General features: G+C 39.3%; 1 long non-coding RNA gene across 1 annotated transcript in view; it reads right to left on the bottom strand.

Moving 5' to 3' along the window:
- Positions 1 to 230: 230 nt before the first annotated feature.
- Positions 231 to 8,777, bottom strand: part of LOC122739738 — a 118,504-nt gene continuing 109,957 nt past the window's right edge. Inside the window, exon 3 of the long non-coding RNA XR_006354674.1 lies at positions 231 to 347. This is a non-coding gene — a long non-coding RNA (uncharacterized LOC122739738). The remainder of the gene's footprint in view (positions 348 to 8,777) is intronic.

Below are 8,777 nucleotides of genomic sequence, written 5' to 3'. Positions count from 1 at the left end.
GCCCCTGACCTTTCCTCCCAGCTGAAATGACTTTGTCTAACTTTTCACATCCCAGGGGAGCCACTGGGTTTATTTATGATAGAAGCCTTCAGAGCATGGCTTTCAAAATGATTCCCATCTGCAAACAGGAATGCCAGTTCCAAGTGAAAATACCAGTTGAGATACAGTCGTTCTAAATAGAAGGCTGACTAAATGTTAACAAGATTCTTCATCAAGGCAGGACAGAAGCTGATGAGCGTGCTTAGCTGAGGTGTTGACATGCTCTTTGCTGACTGTCGCTCCCCTCATCTGCTCGTTTCCGATTCATGCTGCCTCTTCAGGACTGCCCACTCACAGTATCATCAGAGCTGGAAAAGACCCCAGAGATTATGTGACCCAACATCCTTTTTTTTTTTTTTTTACTGAAGAGGAAACTGAGTCCCATAGAAGGAAAGTGACTTACCCAGCTCCACTTGTTGACATCCCTCCCATCTCCCACCTTCATTCTCCCAACTCCTAACTCAGGTCCTTCCTTACTTAATGAAGCCTTTCCTGAGACACCTCCCCTACACCAAAGTCTGGCTAAATTGATATGATCTCTAGTTCCTCAAATTTTTCATAGTACTTTGCCTGGACTTCTCTTCAGAATTTACCTCATTCTTCCTTTGATGACAAGTATTTAGTTACATGTCTTTACCCATTAAATGTCAAGCAATCTGAGGACAGAGAGTACAAGATATCCCCAGCTCCTAGCAAAGTGCCTTGTACATTTTTTTTCCTAGAGATCCCTGTAGAATGATTCCCTCTCTCAGCACCTTTCCTACAATTTACAGTTTTAGAGAGTTCACTGGGGCATTTAGAGATTAGGACCTAGCCAGGATCTCATAGCCAGCACATATTTGAGGCTGATCTTAAACTCAAGTCTTCCTGACTCTGAGGCTAGGCTGCTTTTATGTGCCTTGCACCTAGTAGATGCTTCATAAATTTGGTGGATTTAACTCTCCAATGTTCCCAGTGATCTTGACTACTAAATTTAATGAGCTGTTCTCTTCCTTCTTCACCTTTCTGCAACTTTTCTTTCTTTCTTTTTTTTTTTCAGTGCAATGGGGGTTAAGTGACTTGCCCAGGGTCACACAGCTAGTAAGTGTCTAAGGCTGGGTTTAACTCAGTTCCTTCTGAATCCAAGGCTGGTGCCTTATCCACTGGGCCACCTAGCTGCCCCTCTGCAACTTTTCAACATTTTATTTTTAATTTGTGGAATAATAAAAGCAGTTCCATGACATAGTATAATTAAAAAAAAAGATGACTGGAGATGAAATTGCAAATCTACTATACACAACTTGTTTTTCCTTTCAAATACATAACAAAATTATCAAGTACATTTATTATTGTTCTTCCCCCCCATCCTAGAGATGGCTACCATTAGATACAAATAGGGATATTTATATATGTGTTTATGTATGTATATACACATATACATATGTAAAATTATTTTATACATACTTTTATTTACCAGCCATTTCTCTGGACGCAGATAGTATCTTTCTTCATCTATCATTTATAGTTAATTTGTGTATTTATAATAGACAAAATAACTTATTCACTCAAAGTTGTTCTTAAAGTATATTACTATTACTATATACAGTGTTCTCTTGGTTCTGCTCATTTCTCTCTTCATTATTTTGTGCAAATCTTTCCATGTTTTTTCTAAAATCATTGAGCTCATGATTTCTTATAGCACAATAGTATTCCATCATAATCATATACCACAACTTGTTAAGCATTCTCCAATTGATGAGCATCCCCACAAATTTCAGTTCCTTGCCACCAGAAAGAGAGCTACTATAAACATTTTAGGACATTTAGGTTCTTTTCCCCTAATCATCTTTGGAAGTCAACCAAGTATTGCTGGGTCCAAGGGTATTACATTAAATTAAAAGGGTTTTGTACAAATAAAACCATCATAGCCAAGATTAGAAGGAAAGCAGAAAACTGGGGGGGGGGGAATTTTTGTAGACAGTTTATCAGATAAAGCTCTCATATCTAAAATATATAAAGAACTTTGTCACATCTATAAGAATATGAGTCATTTCACAATTGATCACTGGTCAAAGGATATGAACAGTTTTCTAATGAAGAAATTAAAACAATTTAATGTCATATAAAAATGCTCTAAATCATTATTGATTAGAGCAATGATGATTAAAACAACCTTGAGATATCATTTTACACCTACCAGATTGGCTAAAATGATAGAAGGGGAAAGTGACAGATGTTGGAGCGGATATGGAAAAATTGGGACACTGATTCATTATTGGTAGAATTATAAAATAATACAAAAATTTTGGAGAACAATCTAGAATTATGCCCAAAGAGTTATTAAAGTACCTATATTCTTTAACCTCTTTGCAACTTTTGAAATTGTCCATTATCCTTCTCAAATTGTCCACTACCTTTGGATATTTTCTTCTCTCTAAATTTTCATGACACTATTCTCTCCCAATTCTTTTTCTACCTGATTTCTGTTCAGTTTCCCATGCTAATTCTTCATCTACATCATGTCCATTATTTGCAGGTATCCCCCAAGGCTATATCCTGGACCCTCTTCTTCCTCTATATTATATTTTTTGGAAATCTCATCAGCTCCCATGAGTTCCCAGAATGATTCATCCAGACCCAATCTCTCTTCATACCTCAAGTCTTATGTGTTCTTGGACATCTTGACCTAGGTGTCCATGGGAATTTCAACGTCAACATTTCCAAAACAGAAGTCATCCTCTTTCCTCTTTCCCCTAAAATCTTCCTATCCACCAAACTTCTTATATCATTCTTGAGAGAACCACCATCTTCTCAGTCACTAGGGCTTGAAACCTTGATGTCATCTTCAACCTTCACTTGCAGTCACCGAACTCTTCCAATTATATCAATCTGCTTCCTTCTTTATGATCTGGATCCCAGGATCTCAGGTATAGAGATGGAAGAAGGTCCTCGAAGAGGCCATCTAGTCTAACCCCCTTATTTTCCAGATGAGATCTCTTTATGAAGATCTCTTTTTCTCTTCTCTCTATGGAGACATGGCTCCAAATATGGAGCTTTTTATGCCTCACTGTCACACTCTAGTTCCTTGCAAGTATGACAGAAAAGGCAGTGGAAGGCACATATAAGAAGATTTGGGTTGAATTCTCTCATCAGACACTTATTAGCTGTGTGTCCCTGGACAAGTGATTTATCCTCTGCTTGCTTTAGTTTCCTCCTCTATAAAAGAAAGGCATTGAGTTCAATGGCCACTAAAATCCCTTCCAGATCTAAATCTATAATCCATAGCCCTCAACACTTTCATTTAAATTCAGTTTTCATAAGTTGAATCCCACTTTCCCAACTATTTGATTCCAAATCCCTAGAGGTCCAGGCCAGGCATCTGTCATCTACCCCTCCTTTGCCCAGAAACATTAAATAGATCCTCATTCCTACAGGACAAAGACCAGACTCCTAAAGACTCTCCTAAGGACATTTTTTTCTGTAATATTCAGTAGGCCTCAGTTTCCTCATTTATAAAGAGAAGGCATTGGACTAGATGACCACCAAAGTTCCTTCCAGATTTAAATCTATTGGTGGTGGTTGGTGGTTGTTCAGTCACTTTCAGTCATGTCTGACTCTCCATGACCCCATTTAGGGTTTTCTTAGCAAAGATACTGGAGTGGTTTGCCATTTCCTTCTTTACCTTATTTGACAGATGAGGAAACTGAGGCAAACAGGGTTAGGTGACTTGCCCAGGGTCACACAGCTAGTGAGTATCTGAGGCCAAATATGAACTCAGAAAGATGAGTCTTCCTGACTCCAGGCCACTGAAGGTTCCTTAGAGTATTTGTCCATAACACTCAGGAGGCACTAACCATGTCTATCTATTCCATTTACCAAAGAAACTGGTTCTAAGGTTCTACACAAGTTCACTTATGACCTCCTTCATGGGGCCTTCCTTGATTTCCCCTCACTGGAAACAATCTGCCCCCCTCCCCCGAATATCTTAGGCATCACATATTTGACTTATCCTTTGCACTTTATCATTTTCTAACATGTTTCTTGCCTCAAACCCAAACACCACAGAGGCCTCTCAGTGAGCTCATTGGTCATTCAACAGAGAATGGCCTGGAAATCCAGGCCAGAAAAACCAAGGTCAGGAAGAGTTTGCATTGCACAGACAAGGGTATATTGTTGGATGATTAGGCCAGTGAGTTAGTCCATCAATATCACAAGGTCTGTGGATAGACAATAAGCTGAACCTACAGCCAAATATTAAGAAAGGATTTGACAGAATTGCACTGGAAATTGTGTAATACTTTGAATGATTACATGTTGTTTCTTGACAGGAAAAAAAAATATCTTTTATAGGTAGTTAAGTGGATCAATGGATAAAGCAATAAGCCTGAAGTCAGGAAGATTCAAATTTAAATCTGGCCACAGATATTTAATTGCTATATGACTCTGAGACAGTCACTTAACCTCTGTCTGCCCTAGTTTTCTCAACCATAAAATAAGGATAATAATAGCACCTGCCTCCCAGGTTGTTGTGAAAATCAAATGAGATATTTGTAAAGTGTTTACATCATGTAGTAGGTGCTTAATAAATGTTTGGTTCCTTCCTTGTTTCTTTTTAACAATGACATTTTCCAAGTAACATTAAATGGCTACAAATCATCAACTACCATTATCTTCAAAGAATACAAATTGCAGAGGCACCTGGTGAATGACAGTCAGCAGTAGCAAAGTTTCAGCAGTACCATGAGTATAAGAAGTGATGTTAAAGACATAATAAAGGATCTATGTGACTAGAAAAGGAGATAGGTCAGGCCTGTAGCCAATTTTGCATTTCAATCGTGTCTCTTTGTGACTTCATTTGGAGCTTTCTTGGTAAAGATACTGGAGTTGTTTGCCATTTCCTTCTTCAGATCTTTTTACAGATGAGGAAACAGAGGCAAACAGGATTAAGTGACTTGCCCAGAGTCATACAGCTAGTAAGTATCTGAGGCTGAATTTGAACTCACAAGGATGAGTCTTCCTGACTCTGGGTCCAGTGCTCTATTCACTGTATCACTTAGCTGCCTAGAGCCAAAGCAATCAATAAAGGACAGATGCCTGGAAATCCATGAAATACTAAAAGACCTAGATGAGAGCAAAACCGGACCTCCCTCAAACCAAAATACCTGGGACCCACTGAAGCTGGGAACAAGAGTAGAGCTGAGAAGCAGGCCCCACCCCCCCCCACTACCCCCAGTGGAGAGTTTAAAATCTATAAAAGATGAGCAAACAAAGAAAGTTCAAAACTACAGAAAGCTTTTTCAGCAACAAGGAAGATCAGGGTGCAGCCTCAGATGAGGAAATCAACCTCAGGGCCCCTACATCCAAAGCTTCCAAGAAATACTAAAAGACCAAGAAAAAGACTTCCTTGGGTTGCAACCCTAGAAAGAATCTATATAAGTACATGGATTCAGAACCATGGGATGAAAAGCCATGGATGGCATATAGTCTGTAATATGGAGGGAGTATATCCATCTAGCAAACTACTTAAAGTTTACAGTTGTTTCTATACATGCCTCATCCTCTAATTAAACTGTCAACTCCATGAGGGCAGGGAGTATGTCTTATTTCCTCTCAATATGTTCAGTGACTGGAATATCATAGGTGCTCAGTAAATGTTTGCTGACTTGAATCGAGAGGCATAAATTGCATGATAAAATGAAAGGCATAGATGATATGCTGAGCAAATTTGTAGCTAGGACCAAGCTGGGAAAGATAGCCAACACAGTGAATGACAGTCAAGATTCAGAAGGATTTTGACAAGCTAGTACACTGAGCTGAATCAAATAAGATGAACCTCAATAGGAAAAATAATAATGATAATAGTAATAATCATAACAATAGCATTTCTATCAGCTTTTATATTTATATTATATATTCTATACATAGCATTTTAAGGTTTAAAAGTTCTTTACAAATATTATTTTATCCTCACAACAACTCTGGGAGTTAGGTGCTATTATTATCCACACTTTACAGGTAACAAAATTGAAGCAGACAGAGATTAAATAAATGACTTGCCCCAGAGTCACATAGCTAGTTAGTGTCTGAAGTAAGATTTGAACTCAGGTCTTCCCTGTCTCATGGTCTAGCACTCTATCCATGGCAAAACCTAGGTACCTCGTACCCTGGGTACAAAATATCAATTTAGCAAATATGAGAACATGATGGTATGGATAGATATTAGCTGTTCTGAAAAGGATCTGGAGGTTTTTGTGGACTGCAAGCTCAATGTGAGTCAGCAGTGGGATATGGAAGCCAAAATGTTAATGCCATCTTAGCCTGCATTGAGAGGCGTAGCTTCCAGGAATAAGGCTAGTCACACTGTATTCTGTCCTCAATAGACCTCATCTGGAATATTGTGTTCTGGGCATCATGGTTTAGAAAGGACATTGGTAATCTAGAGAGATTCCAGAGGACAGCAACCAGGATTGCAGAGAGCCTTGAATCTATGATCTATGAGGATGAACTGAAGGAATAATGGGACAGGTTTTAGCCTGGAGAAAAGCAGACTCAATGGGGACAGAATAACTGCATTCAAGGATGTGAAGAGTTGCCAAGTGAGGGAGGGATTAGACTTTTTCTCTTTGGCCCCAGCGGGCAGAAGTAGGAGTAATGGTTAGAGATGTAAAGGAGGTCAATTTAGGTTCTTCTATGTCAGGAAAAAAACTTCTTAACAATTAAAGCAGCTGAAAAGTGTCTGGCATGATAAGTGCTAAAGATACAAAGAAAGGCATGAATACAGTCCCTGCTCAAGGGCACATTCTAATGGAGGAGATAACATGTAGGAAATTGTACTTATGAGATATATACAGTATAAATAAGTGCAAGAGGGAAGGGAAAAGGAAAGGCCCTCCCAAAGAAAATGAAATTTGAGCTGAGTCTTGAAGGAAGCCAGGGTGGGGAGAGCATTTCCAGCACAGAGCAAAAGCTTAATAAATGCTAATTGGCTGGTCAGTGGACAGATTGAAGAATTAATCAGAGCTTTCCAAAGAGGAATAGCCTTCCTCAAGAGCTGGTGGGTTCCCCCTTTTTGGGAGGTCTTTCAAGAAGATGCTGGATGACCACTTGTCAATTGTGTTATAGTTGGGGGATTTCTTTCATATATGGATTGGACTAGATCGAAACTTCTTAAAATTTTTTCACTTGTGACCCTATGTTCCCTTTTTGCCCAAGAAATTTTTACATGACCCAGGGTATAGAGGAATATAAAATAGGTATACATCACCTTTTGCTGTTGCCAAATTTTTCACAACCCCACATTCTGGGATGTGACCCCATATAGGGTCACAACCCACAGTCTAAGAAGCTTTGGACTAAGAGTCCCTTCCAACTCAAAATCCCTGATTCTATGATGCTTTGAATTGATTGTAGATGAGCAAGCTGTAATGATCATGATAATAATAGCTTGTATCTACCTGGGTTACCCTGGCCCAAAATCTCCATCATCTGAGGCTAAGCTTCATAGTCCTTTGTTAGGCTGGGTCTCCACTGACAAACACAGGTGGTCATGGGGTCAGTCACAGGAGCTTTTCCAGCTTGGTAAGGAATGCCAGGGCGTGCCCTTTGCAGACATAGTCTTCCAGAAACACGGCTCTTCTTTATGTGAGGATGAAGCCAAAATATTTTAACATTTACAAAGTTCTTGGCTCACAAAAAGCCTAGAGGTAAATGCCAATATTATTCTTTTTACAAATGAGGGCACTGAGGCACAAACATACTTAAGTAACTTGATCAGGGTTGTCCAGTAAATTCCAGGACAGAAATGTGAACTCAGATCTTCTGACTCTTATGCCAATATTCTTTCCATTCATTTGACCATGGAGTAGTGGTCCAAGTAAGATTACAGGATCCTAATCTTTTTCTCAAGCATTCTTCATAGCAAGGTATTTTTTTAAACACATCTCCCTGTGCCAGGGGAATATGACAATGGTGATAAAATGATAAATGTGCTGTGTGAAATCAGTCACTAATGCAGATTCATTCCGAAGTGTCTCCATATTTTAACCTTGCTTGTCTGCTCTGTACCTCATTTGAAACGTAGGCCAATCAAATACTTAGGAAGAAGCTGGGGTGGCCCTATTCCCACCTCTTTAGGATTTCATGATCCAATCAAAGTACCTTTGCCCTTATATGGAAGCCTCACAACTATAAAAGCAGTGGCTCTGTTTGAACCTTGACTGGCTTGGTCCACTGTCTCAGTGTCTTAATAAACTCCTTTTTAACTGAGTTTTGCCTCTTAAATCAGAGCAATGGCCCAAACATAGAATTTTCTTTTTAACAATCTGATAAGTCAAGCCAGAAGTCTTCTTTGAGGGACCTTTACCCATGACCATAACTGAAAGTGAGCCTGCTCTCCTCCCACAGTGGTACTCAGGCCGTTGCCCAATCATGATTCAGAGCTGATTCCCCAAAGTGGTCAAATAATTAAACTCTCGAAAACTAAGGAAGCATAAGGAGAAATCAGTCCCAAACCCAAACTGATTCTTTCTCACTTGTGCACAAATAAAAGGAAGGGCATATGAGGGGAAAGGCAGTTGGTGCATACATGCCCTTACCCAATGTTAGGTTGCCTAGGAACAGAAAGGATAAGGGGATACTAGTACCAATACAGCATCAGTACAGAGTAAGCCTCTTGCTGACTCTCATTAGGCAAGCTGTTAAAAGCTTAGGAAAAGGGAAAGATATTGAAAGTTTGACAGGCAATGTCCAATATAGAGGGG

This window comes from Dromiciops gliroides, chromosome 2, assembly GCF_019393635.1.
Source record: "Dromiciops gliroides isolate mDroGli1 chromosome 2, mDroGli1.pri, whole genome shotgun sequence".
Lineage (NCBI taxonomy): Eukaryota > Metazoa > Chordata > Mammalia > Microbiotheria > Microbiotheriidae > Dromiciops > Dromiciops gliroides.
The sequence above is the reverse complement of the archived record's forward strand: the minus strand, read 5'-3'. Positions and strand labels throughout refer to the sequence as shown.